A 21,441-nucleotide genomic window follows, 5' to 3' on the forward strand; every position below is an offset into this window, starting at 1 on the left:
ATGTAAATAATAAACTTTGAACACTCATTTGTGTGAATTCAAATGGTATTTCTCACACAGTGATGGCCGAGACAGGTGTAGGAACAGATGGTGATGTGGATTATTTTTTCACCACCTGCCTTCCTTGCAGCAACAACAAAACTACTTGACGTGCAGTTGACAAATCTTTCAGACATGTGAAAGCTGAATGACGTTAGAGGAAAGTTAGCTGCCACAAGCCTTCAAATTATGGTGGAGGAGGTAGCAGGGACATAGCTGTGTGTGTGTGTGTGTGTGTGTGTGTGTGTGTGTGTGTGTGTGTGTTTGGGGATGGGGGTCGACAGGTACAGCAGATGAATCTCTAATTAGACTCTTGTGTCTGCTCCTCGGGGACTACAACAATGAAAAAAAGCCAAATTCCAAAGCTAGAATTTGTTTGATGTTGTGGCAATTATACTTTATGTTTGCCAGGAGAGTCCTTTGTCCTGCTCTCTCAAGTCATCTTGTCATTATGCTTGTCGTTCACACTAAAAAACGCATAGACAAAGGCCTCCCTGTGTTAAATGGGTTGCAAGGAGAGTGTCTGTTGATGTGGTTGAATCAATTGCCTGCTTCCATTGATTCCCTTTTTGCTTTAATGTTATTTGGCAAGTGCCCCTCAGTATCCCAGTGGATGTCTTTTTTCTTCTTTTCCAAGCTCAAATTAGGACAGTCAGTTCAATAACCGGAGATCACATTTTTAAAGCCTAAATAGCTGTAGTAACCGTCGGTGCTGCTAACTGTCTCAATCAACTCAAACACTTTGAAATTTACAGCACGGGGGCAGTTTTTCTTGTAATCTTCCAACTGGAGGATCTGCCTCTCCAGGTAGCTGATCTTGGCATTCAGGACATCTGTAATGATAGAGAAGACTGCGTTTGCTTGTGCTACAAAAAGAACACATTAAATATTCCAACTTGTAATTTGTGTGGAGAAAGGACAGGAGAAATGAAGGAGGCTAAATGAGCTTTTCCCTCCGGGCTGCAAACTGTTATAGTCTCTTGAAATCTGGGTCTTTGTTGTCTGTGTGTGCTGTAATTGAAAAGTTCCAACCCCCCGTTTCTCTTTTCCTTCCTTTGCTTTCCTCTCGCTCTCTCTATCCTACTTTCCCAGTCTGACATCCCTTACTTCCTTTCCACCACACAAACCAGCAGTCTCTCCTTTTCTTTCAGCGTCTCGCTTCTTCTGTCTATTTGAATTCTCTGTCATCTCTAGTTTGACTCATTCCCTCCCCCTCCCCTCTTCCCTCCTCGGCCGCCTGCTGAGCTTTAGGACGAATGTAGCCGGTTTTGATCATTTGTGCCCCAACCATCCCGCTGAATCAACCTCTTCCAGCAGAATTGAGAAGATGAGAAAAAAGGGCGGAGAAACACAGAATTGTCCAGGAAGATGATGTGAAATGGCTTGACGTGACGTGTGGTGTCAATATGCCTGAACACAAGCACCTCAAACCCGGTTACATGCAATGTGCCAAAGTAATCACAAGTCAAAAATGACATTATGATTTCCTCCCACACTAGGAAGTCAGGGAAAGAGGTTCAACTGCACCTTATGACATGAAGGCTTTGGCATAAAATAGGACTGTGTGTCTGTTACTGTGTGCATGTGAATCTTGGCGTCATCTCTGTTGAAATGAGTATTTTTTTCTCAAGCGCTCTGGCATCTCAGAGGTCTGTTCACTTCTTTCTGTTTCAAATAACACTGTAACTTTCCCTGACTACTATGGAATGCCATTGTATTCAATATTAAATAAATGAATACATACATAAATCAATTAATAAACATATAAATGCATGAATAAATAAATACGACTTTGAAATACATCATGAAATAAATAAATGAGGCATTAAATACATAAATAATTAAATAAATGTAAATATCCATATATAAATGAGTTCATTAGTTAAATAAATATATTAAAAGATTTTACTTTTACTTATTTCATGGTACTTTTATTTCATACGTCCATGCTTATCTATTTCAAGAGGCTTTTATTTCATAAATCCACATTTATTTATTTACGTGGACTTTTATTTTCTAATGCCACATTTATTGATTTCCCTCTCTATTTATTTCCAGTTCTTATATGCAAATCAGGGGGCGTGGCTATCTCTCACATTCAGAACAGAGCCGTGAAAGGCAAAAAAAAAGGCTGGCGAAGTGAGAGTGCAGACATAATGGAAGACATTGGTTGGCTCTGAGATAGCATGCTATCATTAGCAGATCAAATCGATCAACATTGTTTATCAGCAGATACTATTTTGGCACATATTGAAGAATTTTTGGAAATACTAGGGCGGCTAAGTGCTCTTCAAGAAATATACATAGACTTAAATTGTTTAAGACTGATTGAGCACCGTGTTTGTGTGGAAGATGTCCAAGTCCAAGAAGTCAACATTACTGCTGGTACTAACTTTGTGTTGTCCGGTCCATCAACCCGAGAAATCGCAGATCTGTTTGGTGTGTCATTAAGCACAATTCAAAGGAGATTGGCCAAAGAAGGCCTTAAGCCCCTGACACACCTACCCAATGGCTGACCGTCGGCAGAAAAGGCAGTCGGACTGATCAGTCTGCTCCCCGAGGTCCAAAAAGTGCCTTGGAACACACTGAAGCGACGCCGTCTTGAGCGTAAGTTCTGCGCGTGCGTGAGACGTAATACAAAAAATGAAAACCGGAAATGACGAACACGTCACATGGGTCTGGCTTCTCCAGCCGATAGTAATGGTGGCTTGTTCAAAATACGATCTCTTATTTTACGAAAATAGTTAACTGAAACGTGTTTCTGAAAACATTTTAAGCAAGAAATAGGCCATACAGTTGCTGAATCTGTCTTAATTTCAGATCGACAAAGGTCAGTTTAAAAGATTTTTGTCAGATTTTGAGAGCCGTTTATCACTTATCTCGCTCGTTATTTCCGGGTTAGCACGTGAGTCCGACTGCCCGCCCTCCGACCCAGCAAGTCAGGTCGGCCAAAATGAAGGCCGACGGCCCCTCCGACGGATGACGGCACGAACACACCAAACAGACTCGAGTCACCGACCTCGCCAGACTGTCCGATGGCCGATTATCGGGTTGGTGTGTCAGGGGCTTTAGGTGAGTTAACTTACTTATTGAGCTAAAGAGTAGGCCATGGTGGGCAAAAACATTTATAATACAGGCTGCATTTTACCACCCCTTACGGGCTGTGGTAGTAGCCGTATATTTTATGAGTTGGGCTGTTATGGGGTGCTGCCGTGCTATCGCTAGCTATATAGGTGGACAAATTCATTAACCCAGCTGCTGTTTTAATCATTGCGGGTTGACACAACATTAGTTGAGTCGTTGTTAAGTGAGCTAGTGGGCAATCGGCTGCTCTAATTCACATTAAACTGAACATTTCTGTTGATGGTGAAGTGAGACAAGGTGAATGGGACTTCTTTGGGACTATTTATGTGGACGCTTCTGTATTTGTTTATTTTATATAACATCGTGTTTACAGGTGTGTCAACTGCAGCGGCTGTGCAAGAAGGAAACAAGATGAATGAGGATGCCCTAGTATTTCCAAAAATTCTTCAATATGTGCCAAAAAAGTATCTGCTGATAAACCATGTTGATCGATTTTTTCTGCTAATGATAGCATGCTATCTCGGAGCCCACCGATGTCTTCCATTATGTCCGCACTCTCACTTCGCCAGCCTTTTTTTGCCCACAGCGCTGTTATGAATGTGAGAAATAGCCACGCCCCCTGATTTGCATATAAGAACTGGAAATAAATAGAGAGGGAAATCAATAAATGTGGATTTAACTAATTAATTCATTTATATATGAATATTTACATTTATTTAATTATGTATGTATTTATTGCCTCATTTATTTATTTCATGATGTATTTCAAAGGCATATTTATTTATTTATTCATGCATTTATGTATTTATTCATTTATTTAATATTGAATAAAACGGCATTCCATAGACTACAAATGTGTTTTACTGAGTTATTAATTGTCCTGCACCTTTAATTATGAAAGAATGAATTGTAGTTGATGAGCATTAAAGCAGATCATGGCCACAATGTATGCCGTGTGCCCATTGTTCTTTGAAAGTCTGAGTCACAGAATGGAAAGGCGATGTAACTTGGCAGGTGGTGAATGTGAAAGTGCGAAGAAAATGGAACGGATAATGACGAGGTCTCGCCTTTGCTAATTCCATTTAACCCTGGAGTGAAGACAGCGATTGGAGGGAAACCTCTCTGGTGTGGGTAATTGGACAAGCATGCAGAAAAGATGTTTGGAAACGAAACAGCAAATGCCTCCCACGAGTGTGAGGGGGACCGAGACACATTAGCAATCGTTTCAGCACATTAAACGCTGAAATTTATTAAAATAAATTAATTCAGGTTTGATTAGTTTTCCCCTTTACACTATTTTGTTTATTGAGTAAAAAAAAAATAGTCAGCTCTGCTATTGCTTGTAATGTAAGTTGGGGAGAAAACAACAAATGAAAAGTGCCGATGGATGTGAAAGAAAAGTAGTGTTATTTTCCGAATGCGTCCGGGGCCCACCTGGTTGAGCGCACCGCAGCTCTTTTGGTTATTCAGGTCAGGGAACACACATGTCCGAGGCTTTGTCAAAGCTTTGGCTTCTGTGGCCCAGCTGCTATTTTTGCTTCTTCCCTGTACATGCCCTTTCATTCTTGAGTCACACTGGAGCATTGGAGGGCTGACCTAGAATACTGAAGGCCTGTCACACAACAGGACAGGAACCTCTATGCACAGAAAAGGTAATTAAACACCACTCAGGAAATAAAACTGCTTTTCTATCTATTAAATATCCTCATGCGGTGCTATTAAATGCAGTTAAATATGATTGGTGCATTTAAAAAAATGCACTTCATGGCCTTGCTGGGTACTAATTGAGTGCTAGGGTTCAATCTATTGCACATAAGGACTCTAATAAAGTGGTGTCACATCTCATAAACCCTAAATATGATTGTTTTAGCTTATTTCTATCTTTCTATAAGTGGTAAAAACCACACAAAGCCAATATAATTTGAAAATGTAAATCAGTTAACTTTAGAGGCAATGTTTATTTCCACACTCCTGCAGAAAAAACTGGAGTCAATCATGCCATTAATCGTGATTCAATATTTGAATCGATTGACAGCCCTAGTATTTAACAAATATTAGTTGTGCTTGTGGTTAACGTTGGTCGGGGATGGCATGTGGCTATGAGTCGCTCATCTGGAACAAGAAATCAACTTGCCAGTCTCCCACTGACTCTGCTAGCCTGGGCTAGCTAGCCAGCTGGCCGGTCAAGTTTTCAAATGTAAACATCAGTGTAAACACAGAGGGAAAGTTGGAGAAGATGAGCTCAAGCTAGCCAGACCATCTCTGCAGCCATCTCATGACTACGAGTCGCTCATCAGGACAGGGAAGTCCACTCACCAGTGACTCTGCTAGCCTGGCCGGTCGACTTTTTGAGGTGTGGGCATCAGAGTGGATACATAGGAGTGGGTGAGGATGGCTGTCAGCTGCAACCTGTTGCTGAGATCCTGACTGCGTGGACAGGCAGGACCATCTCTGCATCCATTTCCATCTCTGCATAGGAGGGGGTGCCGGGGCAGGCGTGGAGGACTGGAATTCTGGGCATCCTGCTGGACAGTGTGCAGGCCTTGGACGGGGAGGCCTCCGTGCCTGCGCACAAATCTTTTTGTATTTTGGTTTACCTTTTTGTTTGGATGAGTATAAATAATGTATGCAGAGGTAACCTTTTCAAATGTGAGAGCTTTAAATTACTGACCAACTTTTAAGTTAAAATTCACTTAAGGGCAATTTACGGTTAGAGTTACTGTGCACTGAAAGAAAGAATTGAATGCTAAAAGAGCATTAGGTTTGGCAGGAAAACAAATACCTTGCCATTATGAAAATTATCTCTCACTGGGACGTCCGTGCAGTCACCAGAGTTCAACTTTGAGTCACTTTTTTGTTCACAGGAGTGGTTTTTTTTCTCTTTTAATGTGATCATTATTCAGAAATTGGTCGTGGTATTTTACTGCATTTAAAAAGTGATGAAAAGTTCTTGAAAAGTCATTAACTTTTTCCTTTCCTGTTTCGTTATATAACTGAACTTTAGAAAGAATGAATGTAAAGTAATTTGCAAGTTTTCTATTAAACCCCCCTAGAAAAAGCATGTTGTCTTGCACCAGTTAATAAGAGCCTATTTTTATCGTGAACGTTTTGTCACATTTTGTGAAATGTGCACACAAAAGAGCCAGATCCTTGTCAGCCACATTATCATATTTTATTATATTCCTGTAATGCTTGGAAATGGCATTAGTTTAAACGAATAAATCAAGGCTCTTTTGTCATTAGAAGTCAAGCTGTCACCATGACCTTAGACTCATTTTAAGGTTGATTGTTTTATTGTTTCCTTTGTAAAAGAAATTCGGCACTTGTGAATTTCAGTCCTGAGTTACAAAGCAAAAAATCTATTTCTTCTTGGGCAGAGATCATTCTTTTTTGACACTGAGGCACTGACAGGAATCAGCAATTAATTGATGTTACAGTAATCAGTTAAAAGAAAGTATGCTCTTTTCACTTTCAGTCAAAACAAAAGAGTAGAAAAATAGTGCATAATAATAACCATAATTGTGGATTAGAAAATCATCTATCATTGTCAGGTACAAAGGTCTGTCCTTAGCCGTGTCACTTCTCATACACATACACGCTGACCTTAAATGACAGATTTTACTTTGACATTTGTTTCACTGCGTTCCAGTCAGCCACTTGTTTCCATTCATTTTCACAAAGCGTGAAAATCTAATTTTACATCTCCTTGAACTTCTTATTGACCCTTCATTTGTCTTTCTTGCATAGACATTATTTGGGTCAGGGATGGTTGAGTTTATAATATGCTAAATATTTTCATTTTATTGTGTGTGTTTTGTGAAGTCCATATTTAATCACCTTTTAGCCCTGTTTTAAGGCTGTTTTATGCTTCTGCGTCGAATTGACGGCGTACCCCCGCAGACCCCTCTGCGTCTACGCCAGACCCTACGCCGTAGCCTGAAGTGCACCTCTCGAAAAATGTAACTACACGTAGCTGGGACACACGTCGCTCGGCCGTGGCTTGGTAGCGTTAAATTTCGACCCTACTCATTTCCTGGTTCTCCTTCTCCACAAACATGAACTCAAGGTGAGGGTTAACTTTTCCTGCTAAAGATGTCCTACCTTGGTCAGAAAACACAGGGGAGACACTTTGTTTCTCTGACTATGACTCTAGAGTCGGTACTCGCTCCGAAGCTAATCACCGTCCACTCAACCACACACTCCCCACACACACACATGCCGGCTCAACGCACACACCAGCGCACAAGTATAAACATCAGGCCACTTACGTAGGCTACGGTGAAAGCTCTGCGTGGAGCCTCCATAGAACCATAAAACAGCCTTAAGTCTTCATCAACTACTGAGGGAATTTTTCTGTCTACTGAATGCTCTGTTCACCAACTTTGTCGTTCTGCCATTTGGTGCTGAGCAGGCAGTGTACAGTGGGAATTTCAAGCTTTATTGCTTGCTTTCTGAAAACATGGTGTCTGTTGCAGTCAAACAAAGCAGATTAGAGCGCTGTGAGTCAACCCTTAAAAGTAGGCCTAAAGGCCCAAAACATTGGGCTGAAATATATTATTATCAATAATCATGAATGTCTGCACAAAATGTCTTGACAACCCCTCCAATATTTGCTGAGACATTTCAACATTGTCTTCCCTATAGAGCCATGCCATGGATACAGCGATTCAATGCACATACAACAGTCCTTTAACTGTTTAGCAACTTTGACAATACCAACAAAGCATCACATCATTAAATCACACTTAAGAGGACGTTATGAAACAGAATCAAAAATGTTTATCTGTCTCTTCTGACCAGAAGATACACAATAAGTCTGATCTTGCTGCTCGAATACATTATTATGTATTCTTTTGGTGTGGGTGTCTCCTGCAGAATAATTTTTGGAAACTGAATTTTCCATCTCGACCAAATTACAAACACAACGTAAAATAACAAGAGCTGAAGGTCACACTTTGTTTCAGTAAACTGCCACCTGTACGGTTTGAAAAGTTTGGAGGTGCTCAGGAGAGTCAGCATACTGGTCTATTTGGAAACGGTGCAACAGGTTTTAGAATGTGTACACAGCTTTGCCCACTGAGGATGGATATATTAGCAATTGTTTGGATTAGATGTGATGTGATGTATTCAAATGGCACCGCCCTGGCAAAATGCTCATGATGTTTTCTTTTCACGTGTTAATGCGCCACTGACCGAGGAATCATTACATATTCATTAAAGCTCTGCAAAGCTTCTCCTGTGCTAAGGCTCACAAAAATACATTATGAGCAATTATGATGCACGAGGAGCATTGCAAGGCTGTGAGATAGAGCACTCTTAGCATTAATGTTAGCCTATATAATAATCAGATGATGACTTTGTTCTTCTGTATAGTACGGAATAGTCCATCAAATAATCCTCAGTGGCTCTCTTTGTGTCTCTGGGCGGCCGGCTGCCTGACTGAAACACCCGGTGGGCTCAACACTGATTCTGAGGTCAAATGAGGCGATCAATGGAGTGGCCCAGCATGGGAAGTGCAAGTTAATCAGTGTTTCACAGTTGCAGCTGAGAAAAGTAATGATTTGAAATGATTCAAAGTAATACAAAAAAAAGACTGTTATATTGACAAGGGGCTAGCTAAACAGTTACAGGACTCTACCAGTGTTTTTGCATGTTTTAGCTTATTTACAAATGAAAGAGATGTAGTAGGTGTATTTGTGCTTTTTAACCTGCTAACAGCCACCTGATTCCACTCTTTTCACTTTGGTATAACAACTCGCAGAGATGTGTAACTTGCTTGAGATCGAAAATCCATCAGAGTGAGCATCATACTGTGTGGGCTCTTGTTTTTGTCAAAGTTAAGTCAACGTTGCAATGCAGTGCAGAGCTTTTAAATCAAGCCACACTTACCACTGATTCTCTCATGATGATAATGTAACAGACACAAAGTACACATGATGTTCACTGTCATGGCTTATTGATCTCAAGCAAGTTGAACTTCAGGAAGAAAACAAGTGTAGTAACTTACATTTTAAAATGACAGGCATGCAGTGTAGACTTTATTCCATAAGCTGACATTTTTGAAACAGAGTGCCGTCTTCACAGCTCAGAGTGGAAATCATGACAACATTGTATTTATAGCTTTTGGGCAACCGAATGTACTGTAAGAAGTCATCTGTATGAACTAGATAATCAACTGAATAAAAAAAATTCATACAAAATATTGAATAAGCCTTTTTCTAAAACTATGTAATCATACAGTAACAGTATATTGGTAAACTTAATGCAGCTATTAGATTTGTTTTCCTATAATGGATCACATGACTATAATTTAACTTAGAATGCATAACATAAAATGGAAAATAAAACCCACTGAATAATGATAATAAAGTTACAAATATTTAAATCACTACCCATATTTGCAGCATGCATGCACATATACATCAATAAACACTGCAGCAGCATCAAAAGGTCTCCATTGTCTCCTACTCGGTTCAAGCTATGTAAATGTTCGTGTTCAGGGATTCAAAGTAATGGAATATCTTTAAATGCATTTCCATAGTAGCATATAGCAGTTTTATTGATGTTTTGCTATTTATAATACAGAGGTTTTAGGTACAGAGAGTGAGAGAGCTGTATACATTGAGATATGCACTCAGCATGCATTTGAATTGATTTATATCGTTATTTTGATATTAATAATAATAATACATTTTATTTGGTTGCCTTGCAGTAGATCAAACACATGCTCAGACAGATAAAACAGTGAGACCAGCAGGGGAGGAGCGCAGAGAGCGGGAAGGAGTGTAATCCTGGAGCAGGTCAGGTATGAGGAAAGTGTTTGTCGCTAAATACTGCTCGTTTTTACACTAAACTAAGTTGCTGATGTTAGCATTGTCACTGTGAGCATGTTAGCATGCTGACCTTAGCAAATACAGCCTCACAGAGCCGCTGGCATGGCTGCAGACTCTTAGTCTTGTTTGTATTTCATTTTAATAAAGCTTCTGTTTTGCCTCCACAACATCCTTGACTCCGAACAAAAAGTAGGACACCAGGACATCATGTTACATTTTGTATTTGGCAATGACTTGTGCCACAATGAACCGTGTTATTGATGTGGGGAACTGTTTGAGATTGTTGAGTTTTGTGCTCATAGAAAGACATGACATTCACTCTGACCCTTGCTGTCAGGATAATCTACCCTGTCAGCTTTCATGAAGAACCAAAGGACACTAAAAAAAAATAGGCCTTTGACTAAAACTAAGCCTCTTACTTGAATTTTAAGTCTTTGCTCTTTTATGTGCTCTCCCATTCCCCGTCACTGTGTATTAGTCTGTCTACGTATCTATTAATCTCTGCCCCGCAGCCTCTCGCACTCAAACCTTTCTGAAACTTTTGAAGAGGAAGCACATTTGTTGTAAACACTCCTGCTTCACTTTCCAGAGGTTAGTTAAAAATCTGTAAGCATCTGTGCACAGATGCAGTGTTTTCTTTTACTCAGTGCTCCTTTTGTGCAGACAAAAGGAGCACTGAGTAAATTATGTGAAAATCACTCCCTCCCTGTCACTGTTACCTGGTCTGGGTCCTCATCCACCTTTTCAACTGCAGTCGTCTGTTTATCATGACAAGTCTTGCACCACACATAGCATACATGACACCCCTGCTTTCATGTACTAAGTTCTTAGTGAGTTGGAGACAGGGGGAGTGAGATTATGCTGTCCAGTGGATGAAGTGTGTCCAATCCCTCGCCTGGAAAAGAGATCAAGACAGAGAGAGAGATAGAGAGAGAGAGAGAGAGAGAGAGGCAGTGTGTGTGTTTGTGTTTGTGGACTCGTTTTTTTTTTTACTTGTATGTGTCATTTTGAGCTTTGGACTTTTGGGGGAAGTGATGTCATAGTGGCCAGTTTTCATTTTACCCGGTCCAGTTGGTGGTTGAGGATTAGGATTTTGGATTAGGAAATCATTTTTAAATGAGGTTTTGCTCTGAGTAATGCAGGAATAAACTCAGAGAAGTCACGTTTAACACCTGCTCATCGAGATAGTTTACATAGATCAGCCGATGTCCTCATGTCCTACTTGCTCTGGTTTAGTTCGATTTTTTTGGGGTTTGTTCTCAATTGTATTTCTTATGTCTTATCCCTACAATATTCAATGTGCAATGTCTAAAGCATCATTACCAATTTTACGGCTATGTTTAGGCGATTTAAAGCAACAGGGCAATAGACACCATTGAAGACACAGGTAATATTTACGTATCCAGTCAAATGTCATAAAACATCTATAAGATGGTTTATGACTTGTACAGACATTCATGATTCCCAGAGGACGAATTTTAAAGGGGATAAATAAGCTGCAAAACTACTGACATTGACAATACTACATTCCCATTACCCTTAGCTGTACTTTGTTTTTCATGTTAATTACATGCTAAAAAAATCACAAGATGGTGACCATGGTAAACAATATACCTGCTTAACAACCTCATTGTGAGCATGTTAGCATGCTGATGTTTAGCATTTAGCTCAAAGCACTACTTTGCAAGTACAGTATGACAGAGCTCAAAATAAAAAAAGGAATAAAGGAAAATAGGAATTTAGTATTCCCCAAAATAATTACATTAAAATATTGTGATTTTCTTTGATCATTTTTACAGGGTTTGGTTGGTGGCTAGTCAAACATTTCTTAGGTGGGTGAAGTGCTGCTGGGGGGGATTTTTTGACTCCTTATTTCAGTATTTCTAAAACATATACACTTGTTAGAGAAAGATTGTGGTATGGGTTAAATGTAAAAAAGTCAACATGTCAAAGTCAACTAAGAGTTTAAGTTGCCTAAATTTAACAACACATAATGTGTACCCCAGGTCTTGCACAGTATAAGAAAATCAACATAGGGCAGCAATTCAATTCATGACAAAATGCATCTGGCAAATAATATGTCTAAAAATATTTTGTAGGGTAGAGTTGTTGATGTTAAGACCCCTATCTGGCCCACGGGCCTCTGAGCTGCACACTCTGTTTTGGTTAATGAATCATGATAGTCCAACAGAGTCTGGATCCACATCAGCTGAAGTCTGTCCGCTCTGCAGCCTCTGCATTTTAATAGACAGGTTCACTGTAGGACAGTGTTTGACATACTTCAGCAAAAAAATACAAAAACTAAAGAGACTGAGAGAGAATTACGATGTACACTGATGAGTATGTTTAAAGCATCCAGTGACACATCAATTCAGGTTATTAGTCACTTTTTTTTATCAAAAAGGAAAACATCTTCTTCTACCGCTGTGTTGTTAATGGCTGACCTGAGATTACTGTTTCCCAAGGGCATACACTAACACATCTTTATACTTCTAAAAGAGTGCAGTCACATGGCATTTTGATTTAAGGTCTCTTTGACTGCTAGTTGTCAGTTATTACTGCTGATGTCTGCTTAACAGTGACCAGCATACAGATCAGAGTTGGTCTGGAGGTAATGGCGCTGCAGGTGTGAGACTTCCGACGTGTCACTTGTGGAAATGAAATGAGAAACCATCATCACCTATTGTCAGGGATTACATAGAATGACACATTAAAGGCTCTGAACACCCACACAGATGTTTTCAGTTATTCAGTCTGATTAGACCTCTTCCCAGGACTGTGTGAGTGTGTTTAGACTGATTGACTGACATCTTCCTGAGTCTCCTGTTAGCTCTGTTGCACCTGTTAGGGCATGACAAATGACACCTTCATCATTCTTATTGGTAGATAAAGATTTGTGACCTAATACATCTCCATCAAAGCTCTCGCCTTTTACCTGAAAGCTTTAATAGATTTCTCCTCTTAAATCGAACACTGGAACCTCAACTGAATTAATCACTTCAGATTTTGGAGAGATAAAACACAGATTATTTACATGAAAGAATACTTTTTATCAATACTGTAGCATGTGATGGCCTGTTTACAGAAACTCTCTCAAAAGGATTCTAATTTTTACAGCTTTAATCATTAAGATTATCATACTTCATATTAACGAGTAGAACTAAAGTGGGTATATAAATAGAAAGGGATCAAAGTGTTGTTTTTTGTTCTTTGTTTTAAAGTGGGATGCTTTCATGAGCCCCTTGGGTTTTTAATATCACCTGCACATGTTTCATTCTATTTACCCCGTGTGTTTTTTGTTACTGTATTTTGATCGTGTTTTTCTTCTATCTTTGTCTCTGTTGCAATAAGATGAACTAAACTTGTTAACCTTGGTAGAACACTCTTCAGCAGCACTGAAGTGACAGAACATCCCACACAGCTGAAACCTGACAAAGTTCAGCAGCACTTTAAGGTAAATTTCCACCTCACTTTCAACCTTATGTTTAAGATGGCACTCTTGTAAGAATAAGTGGATTTCAAGGACCTTCTGTGGCATTGAGTGCATAAAACCGCAGACATTTTTCAGAGTGAGTATGTCATTTCACGGTGAGTTTGTGGTGTGTGTGTGTGTGTGTGTGTGTGTGTGTGTGTGTCTGTATTTTCTTTGCCTCTCGGCTGTTGGAGGCTGGAGGAGAGGTGGCAGGGACTCGGAGTGCAGGTCAGGAGGTGCGGACACCATCATCGATCCCTCTCAACTGGATCCCCGGGAGCTCTGGAGTCTGGGGAGTGTGCATGTGTGTATGTGTGGGTGCACCTACAATATGCATGCCTTTCTGTGTGTGAGTATCATGAGGAGTAGATGGCTGTGCAGCCTCATTTGCACCGCTTAACAATAGAGGGAGATTCCTTCTGGGGCATTAGAACAAATATTAGTTCAGAGGGATGTGACACACAGTGGCTCAGCCCTGATTTTTATGTGTAAGTGAGGCAGCAGTTTAACGTTAGCACAATACTGCCCTGAAGGAAAGTCCACTTATCACAGGACTTTGCAGGTTATCACACCTAATGACAATATGTCTATTTGCATATCTGTATTGGGAAATCTCCACTCTGAGCTAATTAAGGTTATCTTACTGGTCTGTGTCAACATATTTCTGTGTCTTGCCTTAAGCACCATATCTGGTGTAATAGAAGCCCATTTACTGATACCTCATTAAGACAAAGCCAAACAGCAAGTGCTAAAATACCAGCAGTGAAGCTCATCTGCATTCCAAATGTGCAATACAAATGGGAGTATGAAATGAACACCGGCACAAGGCGTGAGTCCCCATGCTTCACTAAGCTAAATGAAAGAAATGTTTTGTGTATATACACACACACACACACACACACATGCAAAGGCTTACACATATTGACACACAAACATGAACGCACACTCGCATTTTGTCTGCAGCTTAAAAAGAAACCCATCAAAATATTTCTTATAGCCGTGAAAGACTCACGATTAATATCGAAAGTGGTGGAGCGTAAAACTATGAGAAAATAAAGAAGAATGTAATTCAGAGGAGGAATGTGTTTTTAATTTTTATTTTTTAGCTCTATTGACATCTTCAGCTTTGGTGTGGAAGGAATCTGTGACTCACATCACAATATTGATCATAACTGTAATCATTTGGCCTTCATATCATGTGAGTTCTCATCTTGTTAATAATTTAGTCCACTGGCCAAAAGATACCTGGAAGCAACAGATCTGACAGCAGCCACTGACTCAGGGCTACTGCTGCACACAGTCTCGTTATCAGTGGTGTCTGTGAGTTGTTTGCAAGTTTCAGCAAAGATTGACAAGTTAAAGCTATAGTGCACACTATTTTATATTAATGACGGGCTGTAGTCTAGCTGTGGCTGTCGAAGTACTCTCTAACATATTATCTGGTGTTTCCAGACATTTCTCATGTTTTACCGGAAGTTCTTCTTCGTTTTATTACAGCAACTGGGGTTAAAGGATTTATGATGCCATTGACAGGAGGCCAAATGACACGCTCCGTTTCATTGATTAAAATTACAGATTTCTCTGGGTTTGAACATTGTTGGAAACATTTGGGATAATGTAAGTAGTACATAACTTAACAAAAAATATAACATGTATAGTAGTTTTTAGACATTTTAATTCGGAAATATTAGATATTATATCTTTAAAACTAGCTCCACCTCGACGAACAGCAATGCATCACAAACTAATAATGTAATATGCAGTATAATAACACTACACTCAGAGGCGACATTATTCTGATTGAACAGCTGATAATACCTCAAGTAGTATTTTGAAAGCAGGAAGTCATTTTAAAATGTTGTTTTTGTATTTTTTAAATCTGAGAACTACCACCACTGCTCTTTATTATTCGTGTGAATGACTTCAGGTGGATGCATGTGAATGACCTTGATCATTGTTTCACAGATTGTTTGTGTGGCAGGCAGCATCAAGGTCTAAGTGTCTTCAGAAGTGCAGCAGGTAAACACATCCTTTCACCAACATCATCATTATCACTTGAAGCGAGGCTAAGGCACTCAAGTCCGTTTTTTTTTTTTACATTTTGTGACTTTTGGTGTCAGCATGAGGTAGTTATCAGAGCACAAAGCGTTGTTTCAGATAATCTTGTCTCTCAGTCCCTGATTTGTCTGTTGTCTTGCATACAAACACTTCAGCTTATACTGATTTTGATTAACAAAACAAGCCCTGATGAAATGGATTTGCAACTCAATGGTACTGTATACTATGTGATTCAGAAAAATAGCCTCCATTTTTCCAAAATAGAACCTTCTTTCTCCCTTTCAAAGAAATATATTTTGGTCTTGTCCCCTGCCATTTTAACTAATTAAACAGCAAAAACATTTAAATTACATTAAGCTCTCAAGGTGTGTGTAGATCAACTGGCAGATATCTTCACAGACATTTTCAACCTCTCACTGCTTCAGTCTGTAGTCCCCACATGCTTCAAGAAGACCACCATTGTCCCTGTCCCCAAAAAGACCAAAGCCCTCTACGAAAGCCCTCTCTGTAGGCCGTCTCTCTCGATGAGACGGCCTACAGAGAGGAGGTCAGAGCCCTGATATATTGGTACAAAGACAACAACCTCCATCTCAATGTCAGCAAAACAAAGAAGCTGATTGTGGACTACAGTAAACGACAGAGAGAAGGACACTCCCTTACTCCATCAACATAGTCTCACATTGCCAGACCTTCCTTAACAGTGCTGCAGAGGAGGGTCTGGCTAGTCCACACAGCATTCCGGGATGGGAGAAAAACGTGGTCTTGTTTATTGGCATTTCTTTAAACCAATCGCAATCATCTTGACCGGTGCTAAGTGCCGGGCGGAGCCACGGTGCCGCTGCAAAATTGCCTCAGTAAGGAACTTGTTTTGGTGGAACATGTGTATGTTCAAAGGTTGTTTTAGTCGTGCAACAGAAAACTCAGATTGGACAGATAGTCTAGCTAGCTGTCTGGATTTACCCTGCAGAGATCTGAGGAACAGTTAACCATAGTCCTCATAAATCGGCAGGAGTGTAAAATTACAACGCAAAGAAAGTGGAAGATAATGGACATCCGCCCAAAAAGAGGGACATCCGGTGGAATTTCCAGCGGCACCAGAACCGGATCCCGGAAGTGGAAGGTCGTGGATGTAGACTACCATCAACAGGACTTTGGTGGAGAGAGTCATCAGCTTCAGGTTCCTCTGTGTTCACATCAGCGTGGATCTGACCTAGACTTACCTCACCGACACCATGACAAAGACTGCCAGACAGCAGCTCTTCTTTCTCCACAGGCTGATGAGGTTCAACATGGACTCCAGCATACTCTGCAACTGCTAAAAGTGCACCATCGAGAGTATCCCGACTGGCTGCATCACTGCTGGGTATGGCAGCTGCACCACCCTTAACCCTAAGAATCTACAGAGGGTGGAGACAACTGCTAAGAACATCACTGGGACAGAGCTGCCATCCATGCGGGGTCTCTACACCCAGTGATGCAAGAAGAAAGCCAACAGAGACCCAAATCACTCCAGACACAAACTGTTCTGCCTGCTGCCATCTGGCAGATAGTGCCGCATCATCCGGTCCTGTACCACCAGGCTCAGCTTCATACCACAGGCCCAAATACTTTTTAACCTGTTACTTTAAGCTCATCGCATGTCACTCTACCCTAAAGGCGTCACTTTATATACTTATATATAATAAGTACAAGATTGTCAGTGACAACAACTGTTTCTGTAATTGTTAAAGCTTAATACAATGTCATACATGACATGCTGTGAAAATCATAGCTTGGTTGCCTGAAGGCTGAAGACAAGCTATTTTCACCTTGAAAAACATCATGTTTCTTTTTCGTGTCTTTTATGAATGTTTATTTGTTGGGCAAATAGACAACTCAACTGTCCTTTGCAATTCATTATGAAACAATAGCCTGTAGGGATAAGAAATAAATAAATAATTGCAAATAATTTATTTAAACTAAAAGAAAACCCCATCTCAGTTCTGGCTCGCTGCTGGCAACAAAAGCAGAGATAACCTGATGGCAGCGATTATAAACCATGTGCAGTAACAGAGGAGACAAAAGAACTCAGCTGTAATAAATACCAGAAAGATGGTGCAGAATCCTGTCCTCAGATCAATGTCAAACAATTCTCTGTGTCATTTCTACAAATTAGACTAAATTGGCCATTACAACCCATACAGTATAATTTACCTGTTTTTTTTACATCAAGTATGGGGTTAAAGTGCACCTTGTCCAGAAGTGACTATTACTGTAAGATAAAGAATGTGAAAGCATACAATTATGTTTGACTCTTGCAATTTGCATGTATTATAAACAGATCATAAATGCAGCTACCGCACAATTATAATGACTGCAGAAGTCAGCTCTTCATGTGACTTGTGTTCTGTGGGAAAATAAAAGCAGGCTTTTAATGTGACTGATGTCAAAGTTTCACCTTTAATTAATGTATTGCAATTGTATAGCTTCAGATGTTTTGGTAACACTATAGTTCATATTGCCATATGGTCAGCACAGAGATCTCATAGTGACTTTATAGCTCTGAGTGTGCAATAACGTGGAATAATTATTATGTAGTAAATGGTTGTTGAAGTGCTTTGGAAATATACAGTAAAGTACCCCTGTGTCATTGGTTTGGTCAATGGGTTTGTTTTTTTTCTTTGTCATAGACAGAATGATCTTCTGTGTGTGTCATTACCAGTGATGGGAAGGTTACTTTGGAAATGTAATAGGTTACCGATTACAAGTTACCCTATTTAAAATGTAATAGTAGTGTAACTATTTCAAATTTTTATCACAGTAATGTGATTACATTTAATTACTTTCTGATTAGTTTTATAAATTTCTAATGAATGTTTTCAAATGTTAACCATTTTCAAATGTTTAAACTAGAGCCCGACCGATAAAGGATTTTTTAAGGCCGATATCGATACAAATATTTGGTGATTTAAAAATCCGATATTCCGATATATAAAATAATAAAAATAATCCCGAAACGAAAATCCCGAAAATCCCGAAACGCATAACAGAACATAAACAGATTTCCCTAACGTTAAGTTATTTGTAGTTATTTATGAGTCCTCACTAAAATAATATGATAATGCAGTTTAAAAATAAAGTTCTTTGTTTTATTGTCACAACAGAACAGAGGGACATCAAAATATATTAAAGTTCTGATAAATAAAATATAGTATATAGTATATAGTATAAAAATACAAACTTAAGATATGAAATTTAAAGGGTTAAACATGAGTGTTGCCAACAGGGACGTTGTGGAGTGCTCTCTGGTAGACAAACACTGATAACATGGTTGAAGGGTGTTTCATCTGTTTTTATTTTATTTTTTAAATATTCATTTATCGGCCATTATAAATGCCGATACTGATAGTTTGGAAAATGCCTAATATCGGCCGATAATATCCAATATATCGGTCGGGCTCTAGTTTAAACCTGGCAGTGTTAACCTAACAGCAGTACTCAACACTGACTATTGTCAAACTCCTTCATCACATGAAGAAATATTATAATAATAATTTAACTGGATATGCACCAAGCATTGTGCACATGAAAAACTTGAAAAGCAACAAAATTAATATTATTCAACATTTAGTCTAGCTTTTTACAGAAACTATTCCTATACCTACCTATACATTTTCATAGGTAACTGTAATTTAATTACATATTTTCTCCCAGTAACTGTAACGGATTACACTTACCTTTATTTTGTAATTAAATTACGTAACGCCATTACATGTAACTAGTACTCCCCAACACTGGTTATTACTAATACCTCTTTCACACCACCTACCAGGGTTGGGCTAGGGTTGTTTGATCAGGGTTCAACCCTCCTTTTGGAAATTTAAACCAAACCAGTCTACATGGGTATATCCCTCGTCATGACAATTCAGAGCTCACCTGGGTCAACCCGGGAGCAAAGGAAGTACTCTAGTATTGATTTTTGACCATTTTAATACAAGGGGAGAACATTTCTCTTTGTTTGTTTTCATTAAAAGTAAAGTTGGGCAAAAATAAAGAGCGATTCACGCTACCCAGCAGCCGCACTGAAATGCAGTCTGCAGACGGGTGCTAGAGAGAGGGAGTAAGAGTGGCGGTGCAGAGAGAATTAAACAAGACTTATTTTCAAGTTTAAAAGTTGTAAATAAGTCTATGGTCTACCCTGATCAAACCCACCTCGCTTCCTGGGTCGCGAAACAGAGTAGATCGAGGAGGGTTACCCCCATTCAAACACTAGGTCGACCCGGGTATAACCCTGATTGAGCCATTGTGTGAAAGGGGTATTAGAGGCCACAAAGTCCTTGACACTAACGTTTAAAAGTTTGAGTCAACAATTGCTTCAAAGCTGTTTGTCTATATGAAAATATTTTTCTATCCACTAACAATATAATTCATATTGTTAAATATTAGTTTAAAATCAATTCAAATGAAAGCATTTGTAACTTGACAAATGGTCTCGATGAGGAGGTATTTGGGTTCGTCTGACAGGGCTGCGTTCTGTACGATCTATACAGAGAAATGTGAACTCACTCACACGTCATCTTAAATCACTGTTATCACCTGGATGTTGCTAGGTTTAGCAAAATTCAATAGACCAAAGTCTGCTTAAAACCTACCCAACAGAAGCTTAAAGTGACTCAAAAAGGCAATTGTCTAGATACCTTTAAAGGAGCAGGCTTTGAATTAAAAAGAATGATTCTACTCTGCACACACACGCACGCACACACGCAGTGGTGTGTGTGATCACGAACTGTACATTCACTTTATATATAGAAGTTCTCTTGCCTTAGGAACACTTCCATTTGCTCTATCCCTTTCCCCTCTGTCCGCTAAGTCATTATTCTTCTGAATACTAAATGAAAAAATATTTCTGAATAAAGAAAATGTCTCTCTTTGAGAAGTAAGGAGATGCTCCTTATTACTCAAATAGTTTTCGTTTCACTGCTTTGTGACTTCTCTCTCCTTGTTAATTTTTTTTGTTGAACTTTTGATAATAAGTAACTTTTAAATTGGCAGACTTTCATCGAGACGGCGCACAGGCAGACCTCAAGGCTGCACAGTGGTCATAATGTTCTTTCTGTGCAGAGTAGCAAGTGTTTTCTAAATGTTTGGGTGGGTTTTTCTCCATTTCTCTTTTCAGACACATCCACATTATGTGAGTATTGGAAACACCATTGCCCTGACCTTGAGTGCTGCATTGTGGCTAGCCCACTGTTCATATTTAGGTAAGGTCAAATGTAGTGGACACATTTTCCCATGGAGAATATTTAAGTAAGGCTTAGATTTAGATGTATGCTGATTATTGTGAGCTTTTTTGAAATAATGATCGTGATTTCTTAAAGAATAAACCAGATAAGTAGGAATCAACATTTTGGGAAATACATTCATTAGCTTTCTTGATACCACCCCCATGTAAATACAGTAATATATGAAGCTACAGCCAGCAGCTGGTTAGCTTAGCTTCACATAAAGAGTGGGATCATGGGGTTCTACTACTTTGGTTAATTAGATAAAAAAACACATATTAACTAATGAGCTTTAAGGGCCATCCACACCAAGAACAATAACTGTAACAACAACGATGTGAGCATCCACACTGATGAACGTTAGCTTTCTGTAAACAGAGGCGCTAAGCACGCGCTGCCCGCTCCAGCTGATAATACACACACTACAGTAGCAGATGTTGCAGCGTAAGATTACAGAGATGTCTGCAGTAATATCCTATATATTCGTGAATTTGGGTACATTAAATTAACCTAAAAACATAAGGTTATTGTGCATAGAGCGCAAAGAGCCAGGGATAAGAGCAGACGGGCATGTGTCACCACCTACTTCATACAATAATAAAATCCAAAACACAAAATTCACTTGGAGGTTTCTGTGACATGAGAAACACTTTCAAAATACAAATGTTTGATAGAAAAGAAAATTCCTGCACAC

Source organism: Sander lucioperca, chromosome 9 (assembly GCF_008315115.2).
Source record: "Sander lucioperca isolate FBNREF2018 chromosome 9, SLUC_FBN_1.2, whole genome shotgun sequence".
Taxonomy (NCBI): Eukaryota; Metazoa; Chordata; class Actinopteri; order Perciformes; family Percidae; genus Sander; species Sander lucioperca.